The sequence below is a fragment of the Microtus oregoni genome, unplaced genomic scaffold (genome assembly GCF_018167655.1).
Source record: "Microtus oregoni isolate MIOR12 unplaced genomic scaffold, Mior012 000030F_ref0000283, whole genome shotgun sequence".
Lineage (NCBI taxonomy): Eukaryota > Metazoa > Chordata > Mammalia > Rodentia > Cricetidae > Microtus > Microtus oregoni.
Window position 1 is genome coordinate 27,431,115 of NW_024543089.1, and position 18,864 is coordinate 27,449,978.

Sequence of the window (18,864 nt, forward strand, 5' to 3'; positions counted from 1 at the left end):
AAGATTGCATTCCCACCAGCAATGGATGATGGTAGCCCTTCCTCCACAGCCTGTCCAGCAAAGGCTATCATTGGTGTTTTTGACTTTAGCCATTCTGACAGGTGTATGATGATATCTCAAAGTTGTTTTGATTTGCATTTCCCTGATTGCTAAGGAAGTTGAGCATGACCTTAAGTGTCTTTTGGCCATTTGAACTTCTTCTGTTGAGAATTCTCTGTTCAGTTTAGGGCCCCATTTTTTAATTGGGTTAATTAGCATTTTAAAGTCTAGTTTCTTGAGTTCTCTATATATTTTGGAGATCAGACCTTTGTCTGTTGCGGGGTTGGTGAAAATCTTCTCCCAGTCAGTAGGTTGCCTTTTTGTCTTAGTGACAGTGTCCTTTGCTTTACAGAACCTTCTCAGTTTCAGTAGGTCCCATTTATTCAATGTTGCCCTTAATGTCTGTGCTTCTGGGGTTATACATAGGAAGTGATCTCCTGTGCCCATCTGTTGTAGGGTACTTCCGACTTTCTCTTCTATCAGGTTCAGTGTGTTTGGGCTGATATTGAGGTCTTTAATCCATTTGGACTTGAGTTTTGTGCATGGTGATAGATATGGGTCTATTTTCATTCTTCTACAGGTTGACATCCAGTTGTGCCAGCACCATTTGTTGAAGATGCTTTCTTTCTTCCATTGTATACTTTTAGCTCCTTTATCAAGCTAGGTGATCATAGGTTTGTGGGTTAAAATCCGGGTCTTCTATAGGATTCCATTGGTCGACTTCTCTGTTTTTATGCCAGTACCACACTGTTTTCATTACTGTAGCTCTGTAATAGTGTTTGAAGTCAGGGATGGTAATGCCTCCTGAAGATCCTTTATTGTATAGGATTGTTTTGGCTATCCTGGGTTTTTTGTTTTTCCATATAAAGTTGATTATTTTCCTCTCCAGATCTGTGAAGAATTTTGATGGGATTTGATGGGGATTGCATTGAATCTATAAATTGCCTTTGGTAGAACTGCCATTTTTACTATGTTGATCCCCCCCATTCCAAGAGCAAGGGAGGTCCATCCATTTTCTGGTATCCTCCTCAATTTCTCTCTTCAAGGACTTAAAGTTCTTGTCAACTAGATCTTTCACTTCCTTGGTTAGATTTACCCCAAGATATTTTATGCTGTTTGTGGCTATAGTGAATGTTGAAGCTTCTCTGATTTCCATCTCTGCTTCCATATCCTTTGTGTATAAGAGGGCGACTGAATTTTTGGAATTGGCCTTTATCCTGCCACATTACTAACGCGGTTTATCAGCTGTAAAAGTTCTTTGGTGGAGTTTTTGGGGTCGCTTATGTACAATATCATATCATCTGCAAATAATGAAAGTTTAACTTCTTCCTTTCCAATTCGAATCCCCTTGATCCCCTTATGTTGTCTTATTGCTATTGCTAGAACTTCAAGCACTATATTGAAGAGGTATGGCGAGAGTGGACAGCCTTGTCGTGTTCCTCAGTTTAGCGGGATGGCTTTGAGTTTCTCTTCATTTAATTTGATGTTAGCTGTCGGCTTGCTGTATATAGCTTTAATTATATTTAGGTATGACCCTTGTATTCCTAATCTCTCCAATATTTTTATCATAAATGGACGTTGAATTTTGTCAAATGCTTTTTCAGAATCTAATGAAATGATCATATGGTTTTTTTCTTTCAGTTTATTTATATGCTGGATTGCATTGATAGATTTTCGTATGTCGAACCAGCCCTGCATCTCAGGAATGAAGCCTACTTGATCATAATGGATAATTTTTCGGATGTGTTCTTGGATTCGGTTTGCCAGTATTTTGTTGAGGATTTTTGCTTTGATGTTCATTAGTGAGATTGGCCTGTAATTCTCTTTCCTGGTTGAGTCTTTGTGTGGTTTTGGTATCAGAGTAAGTGTAGCTTCATAAAAGTAATTTGGTAATGACCCTTCTGTTTCTATATTGTGGAATACATTAAGGAGTATAGGTATTAGGTCTTCTTGGAAGTTCTGGTAGAATTCCGCATTGAAACCATCTGGTCCTGGGCTTTTTTTGGTAGGGAGGTTTTTGATAACAGCTTCTAATTCTTTGCGATGAACAGGTCTGTTTAGATTGTTCACCTGGTCCTGGTTTAACTTTGGTATATGGTCTTTATCTAAAAAAGTGTCCATTTCTTTTACATTTTCCAGTTTTGTGTTATACAGGCTTTTGTAGTAAGATCTGATGATTCTCTGAATTTCCTCATTCTTGGATTATACCCAGGAGATGCCTGATTATATGACAAAAGCATTTGTTCAACTATGTTCCCTGCAGTATTATTTGTAAGAGCCAGATCCTGGAAACAACCTAGACGGCCTTCAATGGAAGAATGGATGAAGAAAGTGTGGAATATATACACATTAGAGTACTACACTGCGGTAAAAAACAATGACTTCTCAAATTTTGCATGCAAATGGATGGAAATAAAAAACACTATCCTGACTGAGGTAACCCAGACCCAAAAAGATGAACATGGGATGTACTCACTCATAATTGGTTTCTAGCCATAAATAAGCATCACAGAGTCTACAATTGGTGAACCTAAAGAAGCTAAATAAGAAGGTGAACCCAACAAAAAACATATAGTTATCCTCTTGCCAATGGGAAGTAGACAAAATTGCCGGGGAGGAAAGTGGGATCTTGGGGGTGGGGTGGGTTGCGGATGAGGGGAGATGGAGAGAGAAAAGTGAGAATGGGAGGATGGGGGAAACTTGGGGAAACAGGATGATTGGGATAAAGGAAGGCTGGATAGGGGAGCACAGAAGCACAATAGAGACTTGAACCTAGAGTGGCTCCCAGGAGCCCAAGGCGTTATCCCCAATTAGTTCCTTGGGCAGATGAGGATAGGGAACCTGAAACGACCCTATCCTATAGCAATACTGACGAATATCTTGCATATCACCATAGAACCTTCATCTGGTGATGGATGGAGATAGAGACAGAGACCCACACTGGAGCACTGGACTGAGCTCCCAAGGTCCCAATGAGGAGCAGAAGGATGGAGAACATGAGCAAGGAAGTCAGGACGACTAGGGGTCCTGAGACAGTGGAGCTGATCTATTGGAAGCTCACCAAGGCCAGCTGGACTGTGACTGAAAAAGCAGGGGATAAAACCGGACTCTCTGAACATGGCAAACAATGAGGGATGATGAGAAGCCAAGGACAATGGCACGGGGTTTTGATCCTACTTCATGTTCGGGCTTTGTGGGAGCCTAGAAAGTTTAGATGTTCACCTTCCTAGACATGGACAGAGTGGGGAGGACCTTGGACTTTCCACAGGGTAGGGAACCCTGACTGCTCCTTGGACTGGAGAGGGAGGGGGAGAAGAGTGGGGGGAGGGGGAGAAGTGTGGGAGGAGGGGGAAACTTTTTTTTCATTTTCTCAATAAAAAAAATAAAGAATAAAAAAGCATTATGGAATCTATTTCTGGGGGTTATTTTCCATCCCTTTATGTTTGTTTAACATATTTTTTATAGTTTTGTTTGATCTTTCTATATAACTGCCTGACCTGTATGATTGTGTAGCATAAATGTAATATGCTTTATATTACAATATGCAGAAAAATTGTTTCATTTTTTTAGATACATATGATAAAATATTATCTGTCTTTATTTGTGCAAGTATAGCCATGGTGGCCATAACTACTAATAAATGTGTGATTACTGAATCATCCTTTTATGAGCTTAAAGCAGTTGCCCACTGAAAACCTGAATAAATGTCAATAGTATGGTACACATATTTTAATTTTCCAAAATTCCGCAAAATTAATCACATTTATCTGCCAGATTTCATTCTTTTGAGTACCCTTTGGGTTAGTCCCTGCTAGGTGTTTAGTTATAGAAAGAGCAAGTAGGACATGTCTTTATATTCTCCTTTGCTTGTTGCCATGTAATAGAAAACTCTTTTTTTAACCTTTGCTATTGATATGATATTTCTTATGAAATTTTGAGGACTTCAACACACTAATCACTGATTTTCCAATCAGTAATCAATTTATTTCTGCATTACCTTGTGCTAAAGGACCCGGTAGACCCATATGGGATCAGATATGCTTTATGTTTATGAGGCAAAGCTTATTCCTCATTATTTCTTGTACCTGCATAAATAATGAAGTCAATATTATATCATCTGGTATAAAGTCAGCAGTTTCAATATGCAAAACAATTCTTTCTGCATATTTTGAATCAGTAACTATATTAAGAGGTTCCTTAAAAATCCCTTAGCACCATGAGAATAGCATATAATTCTGCCTTCTGGACAGAATTATAAGGGCTTTGCTCTACCTTACTTAAGTCTAATGATTTGTAACCTGCCTTCCCTGATTTAGTTGCATCAGTTAAAATGAACAGGCTGTAGTTACTGGAGCATCATGTACAATTTTGGAAAGAATCCAAGAAATTCTATTTATTATGTTAAGTCTATGGCTTTTGTGATAATTGCTATTAATTTCTCTCTCAAAAAAAAAGCACAAGCTCGTTTCCATAGTTCATTGTCTTCCTATAACTTTTTTAACTTCATCAGTAGTAAAAATAACTATAATTTCTGCTGGGTCTATGCCTGCTAATTGACAAAGTCTCAATTTTCCTTTGATAATTAATTCAGAGACTTTTTCCACCTAAGTTTTTAATTTTTGACTTGGTTTAGGTGATTAAAAGATCCATTTTAATACATTATCATCCTTCTACATTAAAATTCCTGTAGAAGGAATTCTGAAAGGCATTTGACTGAAATACAATTAAGATTTGGATTCACCCTATCCATGTTTGCCTGTTGTAATTTTTCCTCAACAATTTTCAATTCCTTTTTTGCTTTATCTGTTAACTCTCTGGGACTATCAATTCTCACCATATAAGGTTTTGTTTAAGTGAATTATTAATTCAGGTATTATCACAACAGTCGGTCATAGACTGGAAATGTCTCCTAATAAGCTTTGAAAGTCATTAAGAGTCTGTAACTAGTCTCTCTTATTTTGTGCCTTTTGTGTTTTAATTTTATGTAAACCTATTTTATAACCTAAGTAATTGACAAAAACTCCTCTCTGTATTTTTTCAGGAGCAATTTGCAATCCCCATTTTGGCAAAACTTTCTTTACTTATTCAAAAATTCTTTCTAAATATCTGCATTTGAATCAGATAGCAAAATGTCATACATGTAATGGTAGATTGATTTAGGAAATTGCTTACATATTATTTCCAATGGCTGAAGGACTATGTATTGGTACAAAGAGAGGCTATTGGGCATTCCCTGTGGGAGGACAGTTTATTGATATCTCCTAGTAGGCTGAGAATTATTGTAAGTAAACATTGTGAAAGCAAACTTTTCTCTATCTTTTTCTTGTAAAGCTATAGTGAAGAAACAGCCTTTCAAATCAATAACTAAAAGAGGCCATCCTTTTGGTAAGAGAGAAGGCAGAGAAATTCCATATTGTAGAGGGCCCATAGGTTGAATAACCTTGTTGATAACGCTGAGATCTGTCACTATTCTCCATTTACCAGATTTTATTTAACAACAAATACAGGAGAATTCCAAGGGCTGGTTGATTCTTCAATATGTTGAGCATCTAATTTCTCTTGTACCAGCTGTCTAAAGCCTGTAGGTTTTTTTGTTGTTGTTGTTGTTGTTTTTTTTTTTTTTTTTTTTTTTTTTTTTGGTTAGAGGCCACTGCTTATCCCATATTGTTTTCCTAGAATCATGTGACCCAAGCTGCCAAGTTCTACTGCTTGTTGGGGTTGCAACATTGTCCCTTTATTCAATTATGTATTCACCGGCTTACTATTTTTGAGGCTTTCTTTCGCCTCCAACTTGGCTATTTTGGAACTTGGGTTGCAGGCCAAACTAGTAGCTAATTCAGAGATTCACTAGCCTCTGTCTTCTGAGTGCTGAGGCTAATGAATTAATGGCATACACAACACCCATCTCCAAGCTTTAATCCTTTTCATAAATTGGAAATTTAGCCAGGTAGGATTTTGCTCTGAGATCACAACTCCCTGTATTTCATTTCTTAATCCTTGATAAAGGACTTCTCTCCATTCTACTTTGTGGTGTTTCTTTTCTCCTCAATCTACACATTTTGTAATTTTACTTGTTCAACCACCCCTTTTCATTATAAATCTTCATAAGTGTTTACACTGATAACCGCACACTAGAATCTATACTATACTGTTTTAAAATCCTCTCTGTCAACTCTTCTCTTTAGTCTCAGGCAGATGTTTCAGCTATAACAAAAAAGAAGCAATTTCCTTCACCAAAATTTCACAAGAATAGTCACTAGGCAATGTAATAAAATTCTTCTCTGAAACCTGTAGAGCCAAGTCCCCATAGTTCATCCCTTCAGCAGCATCATTGTCCCCCATGCCCCTACATATGTGTCCCATTCAACAACTTTTAAAACACTCAATTTCTTTCCTAAACCAAATTCCCAAAGTCCAAATTCCTTCAAACAAAAGCGTAGTCTGGCCTATCACAATACTACAGTCCCTGGTAGGAAATTCTGTCTTTGTTAGAGTTATTATTACTGTGAAGGGGCACCATTACAACTCTTATAAAGGAAAACATTTAATTGCAGTTGACTTACTGTTTCAGAGGTTTAGTCCATTATCATCGCTGTGAGACATGAGGGCTCACAGGCCAACATGCTGTGTGGGAGGAATTGGGAGTTGTATATTGTAATTTATAGACAATAATAAATGAATTAATTGTCTATCACACCGGGTGTATCTTGAGCATATGAGACCTGAAAGTTTATTCTCATGGCATCACACTTCCTTCAAGAAGGCCACACCTACTCTCCCAAGGTCATGTCTCCTAATAGTGCCATTCCCTATAGGCCAAGCATTCGAACACAGGAGTCTTTGTGTGCCATAACTATTCACACCACCACACTCTTATTTTATATTTTCTTCACAATGATACTCCCTTTAAATCTCTCTAATGTCTTCCCAGGTATTTATTAGAACCTGTTTACATGTTGCACCACAACTTTTCTTCTAGTAGCATAGAATGTATGCCATGTTACAAATATACATACATACATGCATACATACGTATTTCTTGGAGATAGAAATCCATTAATGTTAAAATTCGTGACTGTCACTTTTAATATGTAGTTCAATTTATTTATCAACAATTTATATAGAATTAATGATTAATTAAGCATTAGAGTTGCTTTTGGACATTTATGGTGAAAATTTAGATTGTGTCATTTCATTAGACACATTTTAGAAGAATTTCTATGTGATACATATAATGATATTGATCATGAAAAGACACTGTCTGAGAACAAATATACAAGAAATTTGTCTAAAGTTTGCTCTTTACAGATGATGAGTGTGAATTAACATGGTTTTTCTAAGAATTTATGCATGCATATATGGATCACACATTTCTGTATACATCTTAATCTGTAAAAATTTGTTTGCAATTTTATGAAACAGAAAGTAAAATAATAAAATGATCATATCCTAATATACTTTTGCTTTGAATTTTCTGAAGTACAAACAGTTTTATAGTTTTATTACTGCCTGTTTAAGAGAGAAATGCAGTATTTGTGAGAAACAATGCTATTTATATTTTGAAACACTTTTTTCCTGGTGAGGAAGCAGTGATTACACTGTCTTTCGAAGTTTAGAAATCACTGAAACAGAACCAATTCAAGTAGAGGATAACTTGCTGTCAGCACTGTTTAGCTCTTGTCCTAATCCTTGCTAAACCAGTTATTCTAATTAACATTTCAAACAAAGATCCCTAAGGATAGGTTCAAAGTAGAAAGTAGTTCTTCTACTGTTCTTCAAAAGGGAAACCCCTTTTGTGCCCTTCAGTAAAACCTTATTTATGTGAACAAGATTTATCAAGCTACACTGAATATTCTCAAGAACTAAGACTCAAATCTATAGTCTCACATGAACTAAGCACACAGTGAGTTTTTGCAATAGTCGTTGTATCTACACTGAAAGCAAGATAGTCTGATTATATTTCATATATTTAAATAAATTTCTGCTTACCACTAAAATGTAATTGGCCTTTTTAATTAGTTAGAAAATATTTGGCAGCATTGTAATATATATATATATATATGTATATATATATATATATATATATATATTAAAGTGAGTACTATACCAATATCAAATTGAGAATTGTGAAAATAGGTAATGTGGGTTCTTGTGTGTATGTGTGTGTGTGTGTTATAATAAAGAGAAAAGGCAGAGTAAAGTTATGGAGTGTGGAGTTAGGACTGGGAAAGTAACCTTCTATCTGATGGCCCTTTAAATATCTGTTGACATTTCTCTTAGTTGTTCTAAATTTAAAAAAGAAGCCCCAGAAAAAAGTTATAAGAATTAGGCAAAAGCAAATGATTCTGAGTCCTTTGGGTGACTGAGAGTAATTTTGATAATTATAGAACCATTACCATGCTAAATTCTATGCTCAAGAGGCTTTTCCACTCAATATTTCTGAGTATGTAATATACGGAGCTCCATGATCATGATCAGGGACTGCTCAGTATTGTGCCCATCTATATCTGTGATGATAAGTCAATTCATTATGAATATGCATCACATCCCAGGAATATGCAGTGTTTCATTTTTTTAAACTAAGGAGGTGCTTTGGGGTAATCTTCATTGTTCGTGTTTGTACAAGTAATAAATCTTTTCTTGCTCTTTTATCCCTTGGTCTTGCTTACTGAATTTGAATTCACCTATCAACAAAATCATTGTATTTAGTTTCACAATGAACAATGTGAACTTTATTAATAAGTCAGACACATGAACTGAAGTTCAAAATCCCTAAAATGCTAAATTTATGATAAAGATTCTAAAATAAATAGATTAGAACTTAATGATAATAGAGTTAAAATTTTGCAAGAACCAAAAGTTACCTTTGACTATCTTTAGCAGCCATTTAATCAGAACCTCTTGGATACAGAGATATGGGAGTGCTTCAGAAACAATCAAGCCTTTTGAGGGATCTATAGCATTAAAATCTAGACTTCCACCAATCTACCAAAAGTCAATGATTTGGAATTGTTGTTTTGTGAGTTCAAACTATGAAAATTCACAGATTTCAAATAGTGAGAAAGAAGAATATTGTAGATTAAAGGTTGAATGCATAAGGGGGAGAGAGAGGGAGAGAGAGAATAAATATGGGAGTTCCCATACATATAGATCACATTTATATAATGTCAAGAAACGTTCCATGAAATACAGTACAGTTCAACTGCTTTTCTGTGATCCTTTTAATGGATATATGATAGAATCTCAGATGAAATATAGAATAGTGACTGACATGGTCAGGTGGCTGAAACAGTTTTCAGTTTCAGTCCAGGTTTCTCCTCTGTCTCAGTCAGGAACTTATGTACAGCTTTTAGGCATATCTATTCGTTTAGGAGTTACTATAGAAATGTAAACCTGAACTCCCTTGTGATACTTGTAGAATCTAACGTGGACATTCTTTTTTTATTCTTTCTTTTAATTTTAATTTATTAAAATCATCTTTCCTCATTTTATATGTCAAATTCATTTCTCTCTTCTCCTCCTGATTCCTCCATCTCCCCTTCCCTCCTCCCTACCCCCATGTACTCTTCGGAGAGTATAAGACTTCCATGGGGAGTCAATAAAGTCTAACACATTGCTTTGAGGCAAAACCAAGGACAGGTTTTAAAAAGCCAGAACAAACAGTAGGGATAAATCCTGATCTCACTGTCAGTGTCTCCACAGTCTGCCTCATCCATACAACTGTCACTCACATTTAGAGGGCCTAGTTTTGTCCTATGCTGGTTTTCTCACTGTCAGGCAAGAGTTTGAAGGCTTCCATTAGCTCATGCAAGCTGTTTTAGTGGGTATCCCCCATCATGGTCTTAAGTTCTTTCTTCATATCCTTACTCCTCCCTCTCTTAAACTGGACTTTGGGAGCTCAGCCCAAAGTTTAGTTGTGGTTCTCTAAACCTGCTTCATTTTATACTTCTCAGAATGGCTAAGATCAAAACCAACAATGATAGCTTATGCTGGAGAGGATATGGACTAAGAGGAACACTCCTCCATTACTGGTGAGAATTAAAACTTGTACAGCCACTTTGGAAATCAGTATGTTGGTTTCTTGGAAAATTGGGAATCAATCCAATGGCCCAACAATACCTCTCTAGGGCATATAGTCAAAGAATACTCAACCATAGTATAAGGACATTTGTTCAACCATGTGTATAGCAGCAGTATTCAAAATAATCAGAACCTGGAAACAACCTAGATGCCCTTCAACTGAAGAATGGATAGAGAAAATGTGGTACATTTGCACAATGGAGTACTACTCAGCAGGAAAAAACAATATTATCTTGAAATTTGCATGCAAATGGATGGAACTAGAAAGAAGCATCCTGGGTGAAGTAACCCAGAACCAAAAGATGAGCATGGTGTGTACCCACTCACAGGTGAATACTAGCTGTAATGCAAAGGATACGGAGCCTATGGTCTATTGTCTCAGAGACTCTAAGTAACAAGGAGAACCGTAGAAGAAAAAATATATAGATCCCTTGGTAAGGGGAAATAGAAAAAACCTCCAAAGAAAATTGGGAGAATTGGAGTGGTGGGAGAAATGAAGGCAGAAGAGGAGAAGAAAGGGAAAAATGATGGGGGGAGAACTAGAAGAAATGGGATTGTCAAGATAAGGAAAGAACAGAGATAGAGAACAAGAAAAATGGTATCTCAATTGTTTGGGCCATTACAGGGCTAGAAAGAAACCTAGAACTAGAAAAATTCCCAGGAATATTCAAGGATTACCTCAGCTAAGTAAACTATAGTGGAGAGGGTGTCTGAACTGACCTTGCCCTATGGTCAGATTGATGACTATCTTGAATGTCATCATACACCATTTTGGCTCTCATGGTTTCCACTGAGAAGTCAGGTGTAATTCTGATAGGTCAGCCCTTATGTGCTATTTGACTTTTTTCCTTTTCATCTCTTAATATTTTTTATGCTGTATATTTTATGTTTTAATTATTATATGATAAAGGGACTTTTCTTTGGTCAAGCCTATTTGGTGTTCTGTAAGCTTTTTTTTTACCTTTATAAGCATAATGGACTGTGTTTAAAACTGAGTCAAAATAAATTCTTTTGTTAAGTCACTTTTGTCAGGATGCTTTATCATAGCAACAAAATGCCATTAATATGCTAGATGGTATGACTCTATGAAAGCACACAATATGAAGATTAAAAATACTCTAAAGTACATGAAGAAACATGAAGAAAGGGAATTACTTGTTTGCTGAGACAGAAGGCTAGGAAAGAAATTTTGAAGAGGAAGGTCAAAAAATGAATTGTGTGCAAATGTCACAAAAACATTACTTTATTTGGTAATTATACCAGTAAGCAAATAAGGAAAAGAACATGTAGAGACAAAGCATTTTTACCATTATATGTAATTTAACTATTTTCATAAGTATATCTTTAGGTTTTGATGCTTTGTACTCTATGGTCATTTCAATTAAGAATAAAACTTTTTTTGCCACAAATCTAAGCTTATTCATTAATAACATTTGCTATTTGTGCAAATACATACAATTACCTAGGCAAAATTATTGGTTTGCTACTAAAACATCATGATGATTTATAAAAATTTTCTCTTAAACTTTTAAGATAAGACTTTCCTATTAAAAGGAAAAATTTCAAGATAAGGAGGTTTCCAAAATTTTATTTTATATGGTTTTTATTTTCCCCCCAAAAAATAAAACATTAAAATATATATTCATTGTTCAGGTGTTGGTGGCACACGCCTTTAATCCCAGCATTCAGGAGACAAAGGCAGGAGTATCTCTGTGAGTCTGGTCTAGAAAAGCTAGTTTCAGGGATACAGAAAAACCCTGTCTTGAAAAACCAAATATACCTATAGTGTATATATGTTTATATTGAATATATATGTTGTATATATTGAATGTATATAATGAATAAACATATATATATCCATTGATAATTTGGCCATAAATAGTTTCTGATATCTAGACATTATTTCAGCTAATTCCTCAGTAGCAATTTTATATTTAATATATTTAACTTAGGTAAAATGCTGCCTACTTTAATAACTTTTCACCTGCTCTAATCAAAGAACATGGATCACTCTCAATTTCAGTATAAATTATAGAAAGAGGTTTCACTGTTTATTTGAATGATTAATTAGAGTACTGATTGGAAAAGATAACCTGTTTGATGAAGTTATATAGACTTGGCTTTATTAAGGATCTCAAATAAATGGCAAAATCTAAAATTGCCTTGAGCATAAAAACCCTATACAATAATTTGATAAAAATATAACAGCAACAACAAAAACAGCAGCTCTTGGCTGGCAGGTTGGCTCTGCATGTAAAAGCAATTGATCCTCAAGCCTTATATGACCAGAGTTGATCCCGACATTTCGTGGTGAAAGGAAAGATTTTATTGTTGAGTCTTGTCCTTTCCCTCTGCACCTGAGCTATGGTGCATGTGCCTTGGCACACATACTAATGGTCGAAGAAAATTGAGAAAGCTCTAGTGATGCTCACAGAGACCTATTACACAGTATTTAAGCTTACTTTTCAAATCTTGTCTTTATTGCTGGGTGGTAGTGGCAGACAGATTTAATCCCAGTGCTCAGGAGGCAGAGGCAGGTGGCGCTCTGTTCGAGATCAGCCTGGACTACAAGAGCTAATTCCAGGACAGGCTCTAAAACTACAGAGAAACCCTGTTTTTATAAGTTTCCTGTTTGCCTTTGCTATTACCTGACATAAATATAAATTTTGCGAAAATAGTGCTTTTTAGCATTCAAAAATTATTTCTCATAAAATTTATGGACTAAAAAGCGGTGAAAGATCATTAGTGATCTAAGCAAAAAAGACACATGGTTAGTTAAAGCAAACAAAAGCATCAAAATTTCCTATTTCTGAAATTTGTCCTAACCTCTATTTATGTTTGTACGTCACATGCTTACACATGCTATTACGGTTTTATTTTATTCAAAATATTATTTCTGTAAAAGAGAAGTTAAACACACAGACATGGAAAGTGGGAGACAGATACAGACAGAGAGCAGAAACACAGAGATAGAAACATCCTTTAAGAAGGATGCTTAAAAGAAATTCCACATTAGCACAGAATTAAGACTAATAGAGAGTTATTTATTTAGGGGTAGACTTGTTGAAATAGGAGCAGCGGGCTGCGTCCCCCGGCAACCGGCTGCCCGGCTAGCTTATGCCTCAAAATAACAACACACAAACTGTATTCTTTTAAACACTGCTTGGCTCTTTAGCTCTAGCCCTTACTGGCTAATTCTGATATCCGGATCAACCCATCTCTAATAATCTGTGAGCACCGGTCTTACTGGGAAGATTCTAGCCTACGTCCATCCTGGGTGGGAGCTTCATCGTGTGTGTCTGCCTGGGAGCGGGGCATGGCGTATCTTCTGAGGCGTCTGCTCCCAAGAGGAGAGCTGTCAAGTCTTAGCTCACTTCCTCTTCCTCCCAGCATTCTGTTTTGTTTACTCCACCCACCTATGTTCTAACCTATGAGGGCCAGCCAAGCAGTTTCTTTATTTTTTTAACCAATGACCTTCCTCCATCATTGACTCACAAGTCACAATCCTCTGCTGTAACAGAGAACAGTAACTTAATCCCACACCTGGAAAAGACAGGCCAGATACGCACTTGACATAGGCATAAATATAAGAGGCCATGCTCAAGTTGGCAGGTAACTTAAAGACTGCTGGCAGTAGGAATTCCTACAGCAGACATAACAGAAACAGGGACATATAAAGAAAAAATGAGGAAAATAAATGGTTAGGAAACTATAAACATCTATAGGCCTGTATCTTTTTAAAATTCTTTACTCTCCCTGGATAGGATGAATATATATATATATATATATATATATATATATATATATATATATATATATATATATATATATATATAATTATATGAGACATTATGCAGAAAGGAATTCAGCTTGAATTATAATTCACATTTATTATTAGTATTATCAAAAATATATAATGAGAGTAACTCAGTGTTACAAACAATTTTTATTACATCCATAATAAGGCTGAATACTTACATGTAAACCTAATAAAATTTCATAACATAATCTTGTTCAATGGGTGCAAATTTATATCTCCCAAAAGATTTAGCAATATCTAAATGTGAATATTTTCCACTCATGAGAATTATAACTATTATGCTAAATATATTATGAAACATATAATGACACATTTTTATACAATTTTATTTATTTGAATAAAATACATGAAAAATTTGGGTTCAGCTTTTCAAATAATTTCTGTTTAGTCATAGTCTATGTATGTGCTAGGATAGGCATAAACTGTTATTACCAGCAAGTTCTGGTTTGGCTTGGCTAATAAATACTCTTTTATATTCACAGAAGAGTATTGCTAGTGTTAATTCAAACTCATCCTCCCATTTAAAGTGACTCTACTTCTCAAGTCATGTTGCATCTTTCAGCCACGTGTTGATTCATTGTTGAACTATACATCCATTTGTAGTTATTCTTACTTCAGCTACTATTGGAGGTAATTCCCAATTGCTTCTATTATAGAATAAGCCAGAAACAATGTAAATGATACAGTCAAAATAATCAAATAATTTCAGCTTCTATTAGATCCACAAGCCTTGAATGTATTATCTTTATTAATCAAAACTTATGCTTTATGCTGGAGTGATCTACATGTGTGTGGAAGGACGTATAAGGACCATTAGTAGAACAATGAATTATCAAAGGACATGTATCAATTATTATGCACTACAGTCCTTGGGAAGACCCATATTAACCATTATCCACAAATATCTTTTGGTGTATGCATAAAAACCTTTACCTACTGTAACTGCCAGGGCTTCTGAACTCAATGCTGGTAGATAGAGAACACTGCACCTAAAATAATTTAAGAATAAAACCTTATCCCTTTAATCTAAAGTGAACATATTAATTTACCTAAATTTGTCACAAATACAATATGAAAAATCTGATCCACACTCAACTGGATGTACTGCATCCTCAACCATCCCTAACATGCAGCTTCAAATTTCGTCATTGAGAGTACTTTTGAGGTCATATCATTGTCCTTCTGATGTACAACTTTGATAACCAAACCAAGAATAGGTTCGAACTAAGATTCAACAGAAAAAATAAAATAAAACTATGTCGTCAGACATCATCTCTCCCAATCATTTAACAGTTTATCTTTTAATATAAATTAAGTAATTTTCATAGTACGTTATTACTCAAATAAGGCTTTAGGTTCTTGATTCAAGCCTAATCACAAGTAATTCTGACAGTGCATTTTTAACTAAGTACAATCTATCCATGCAAGATAATTGCAATATAAATGTTTATCAGCCAATCTGGTGCCTTCATTCATAATTCAAATGAAATTGACATTAAATGCTTCACTACAGATGTTGACATAGAAAAATCTGATAAACATTTAATTATTTATAAGTTTACATTACAATTCTTATATAAAAAACATTTAGAAGAAATAATGGACAGATAAACACAAACAAGAAGTTAAATTTGTATTAAAACATATTTACTGTCTCTTAAGGGTCAAGCCACTTTCCAAGTCCATGATTAAATGATATTGTGTCTAGACTAAACTGTCACTTACTTAGAATAATCTTTTTCCCCACAGAACAGAACTAAATGGGTTGCAGACAAGTGATTGTGAAGAAAACATATGTAGTCTACAGTCACTTTCTTGTGTCTCAAATGACTGCATACTGTGCTAGCTCTGTGTGAGTAATCCAAACGTAGGCTTTCACATGTAGCAGATGGTTTCTTCAGTGTAGATATGCCATGGAGCCTATCTTTTCCGTGTCTCTCTAGAATGCTTCTGACCAATAAATAGTCTTATGCACTTTCTGAATTTAAACCAGACAGATATATAATATAACATTAAAGGATGGAAAAATAAAAAGTATTTTATCATTTTATCAAAACTGAAAAAGGTACAGACACATAACTATGTATATGGCAATGATTCTTGCCCTTTTGTAGGTATATATGAAATAAAAGAAACGTGGAGATAAAGTTTCTGAATTTTAGTCAGTCTCATTATTTGATATATAAATAATTAAGCATTATTTAGAGTTAGCAATAGCTTTCTATTATTGACAGATCATTGTAAAAATAAAAGTCACAACCATGTTCTTGGTGTTGTAATTTTTATGCCTGTATTTCAAAATATAATCTTTGTTGAAATGTATTAAATATTTTATATTGCTTTATTTTAATTCGGAAGTAATGGTGTTGTGCTTGTCACTACGGTTAATGATACATTTGAGAATTTAATAATATTTGATGCTATTAAATATTATTGAATATAATATTCAATATAAGAAAATATAGTTTTTAATTTAAGCATCAAGGTCAATAAGATAATGTAAATTATTGGCACTAGTAAAGTATGCAAATAATTCAAGAATATTATGTTTTTTTTGAACTTGAATTTGAAGTCAATGGCTAGGAGAATAAAGAAGACTAAAGTATATTTGGTATGCTTTATTAACTCTTATGTATATTTAGACTATCTAAAGTCTTGCTGTCTCTCTTCTATTTAAGCTTATAGGAGTTTCTCATATCTGAGGCCTATACATTAATTGACCTATATATTGAAAGCAGTAATTCACTTATTTGCTTAAAGTCTTATTTTTTTTCTAATGGTTGTAATGTAAAGTTTACCTTACTGGGAACATGTGTTTAATTTTTCTAAGAAGACCAGAAATAATTTTAGCTGTACTGAGCATAATCTTGCCCATTGACTTTTAAAGAAAAAGTCATTACGAAAAGAAAATGAAGTGAAAATGGTTTGGGAAATATCGGGTGTTTCTATTTTTCTGAGAATATACAATAGTATCCTGCAGTAAGTTTTACTTCCTTCTTTGCAAAGGGGTGTGTTCTTGGAGTTATTGCCTTTTTTGTTGGTTACAGAGATTGCAAGGCTGGAGAAAACATTAGCCAGCTTAATTATTGCATGTCCATAAGCTTTCACAAATTGTACTAAATAAAAATTAGAATAAGCTGCTCATTGTACCCTTTGTAGTTTTAGAAGTTCTTGCATCATGCTTATAGATATACTTCAATGTTTTAATTTGTTTGAAGTACACTCTTATTTAATTTCTTTGGACTAGTTTCTGTAATAAAAAGCTTTATTTAACTGTTTGCAATTTTAAAGAATATTTAGATCTGAGAGACATTTATAAACTATTAGCACCAATTAAATTCAGTAACATATTTTCTCTTAAGGTTCTTAAATTTTACCTCGCTATATTTATATTTGTTTCTGTTTATACACACATGTTGTTTTACAAAAGCAAGCTGAATGTAATTACTATATATAAACTCCCTTGTCTTTGGCTCTATAATTTTATAAAGTCATGAGAGCAATTGAATGTATAATACACATTAAATTTTATTCTGCTGTAATTCAAGTAGTTATCTACTTCTCTTACTTCTGTAGATAGTCCTCTATAATTTTCATGGCCTACCGCCACCTTTTGAAACAATATTTGAACATGATTCTGATTGTCGAAGTTGAGTCTTAGAAGACTGGTATTCTGTTAATGATGGAAAGTTCCTGTACTAACTCCAGGTCTGTCTGAGTATACAATGTGTGCTCCTTCACCAATGCCCAGAAAGGAGCATGTTCTTAAAACAGTGCAATGAAGTTTTAAGATTACCACTGATGTAATGAATGCCTCTGTTACATGCCATGACAAAGGTGATATAAGATAGAGCAGTTAGAGGTCATCTCAAGCAATTTTTCATAATTTATGCATTGCACAACTCCATGAAACTGATCTTTGAATGCATTTTTTGAAAATTATATATAAGCATGTATAGTATTGAAAAGTCATCAATAAGATAATAATCTACAACCAAAGCTATAAATTATCTGCATAGAAAGGAAGAGAACATGTTTTTGACATTGAAAGTTATTACGGTATTAAAAATTAGCACTGCTATGATCTGTGATTTTCTTAAATTAGCTGTTCCCTGCATCTCCTCTTTATGCAATGAATTATTAATATACTTAATTATGTATCTAGAAAATATAGTGTTACAGTAAAAGAAACGGAGATCAAGTCCATAATTACTAGTACATTAAATAATGTTATAATTGATTTCTGGCATTATATATCTAGTTTTATTTTTATTTCTAACTGATTTTATATAAGATAATTGCATAATTAATAATTAAAGGAGTGACAGGCTAGTTTTATTTTGATGTAATTTTCATAAAAATCAAATTAGACTTAGAAAATTCCTTCTAAACTTAAGACATGATACAAATAAGATATTTGGCACTATCTCTTTATGACCTGTAAATGTTACTAAGTGACAATAATTGATAGCATTTCTCATGTTTAAAAGAATTTTCAAGTGGAAATGACTCCATATTCTTCATCATCGAAAATTGCTCATAGAAACTAATATGAACTCAAAACCAAACAACTCCAATTGTTTTTGACACACACACAGACACACACACACACACACACACACACACACAAAAGTCAAATGCTATGGAGTTCTACATATAGGAAAGATTATTTTCAATATTGTAATTAAATAATAATAGTAACTAAGAATGCGAAAATTTTGTACATCTTTAATTGCTTTCTCCTTGAAATTAATATTACTCTCTTATAAACAGCCTCCAATAAATAGTCCCTCAACTAAGAAACATTATCCAATTGATAAATTTCTGGAAAAGAAGTACATTTCTAGAAATCTGAGAAAGAGTAATAAACAATGTAACCTCCACTCTATTCCAGAAACATCATCATGACCAAATGCAACAAGTAA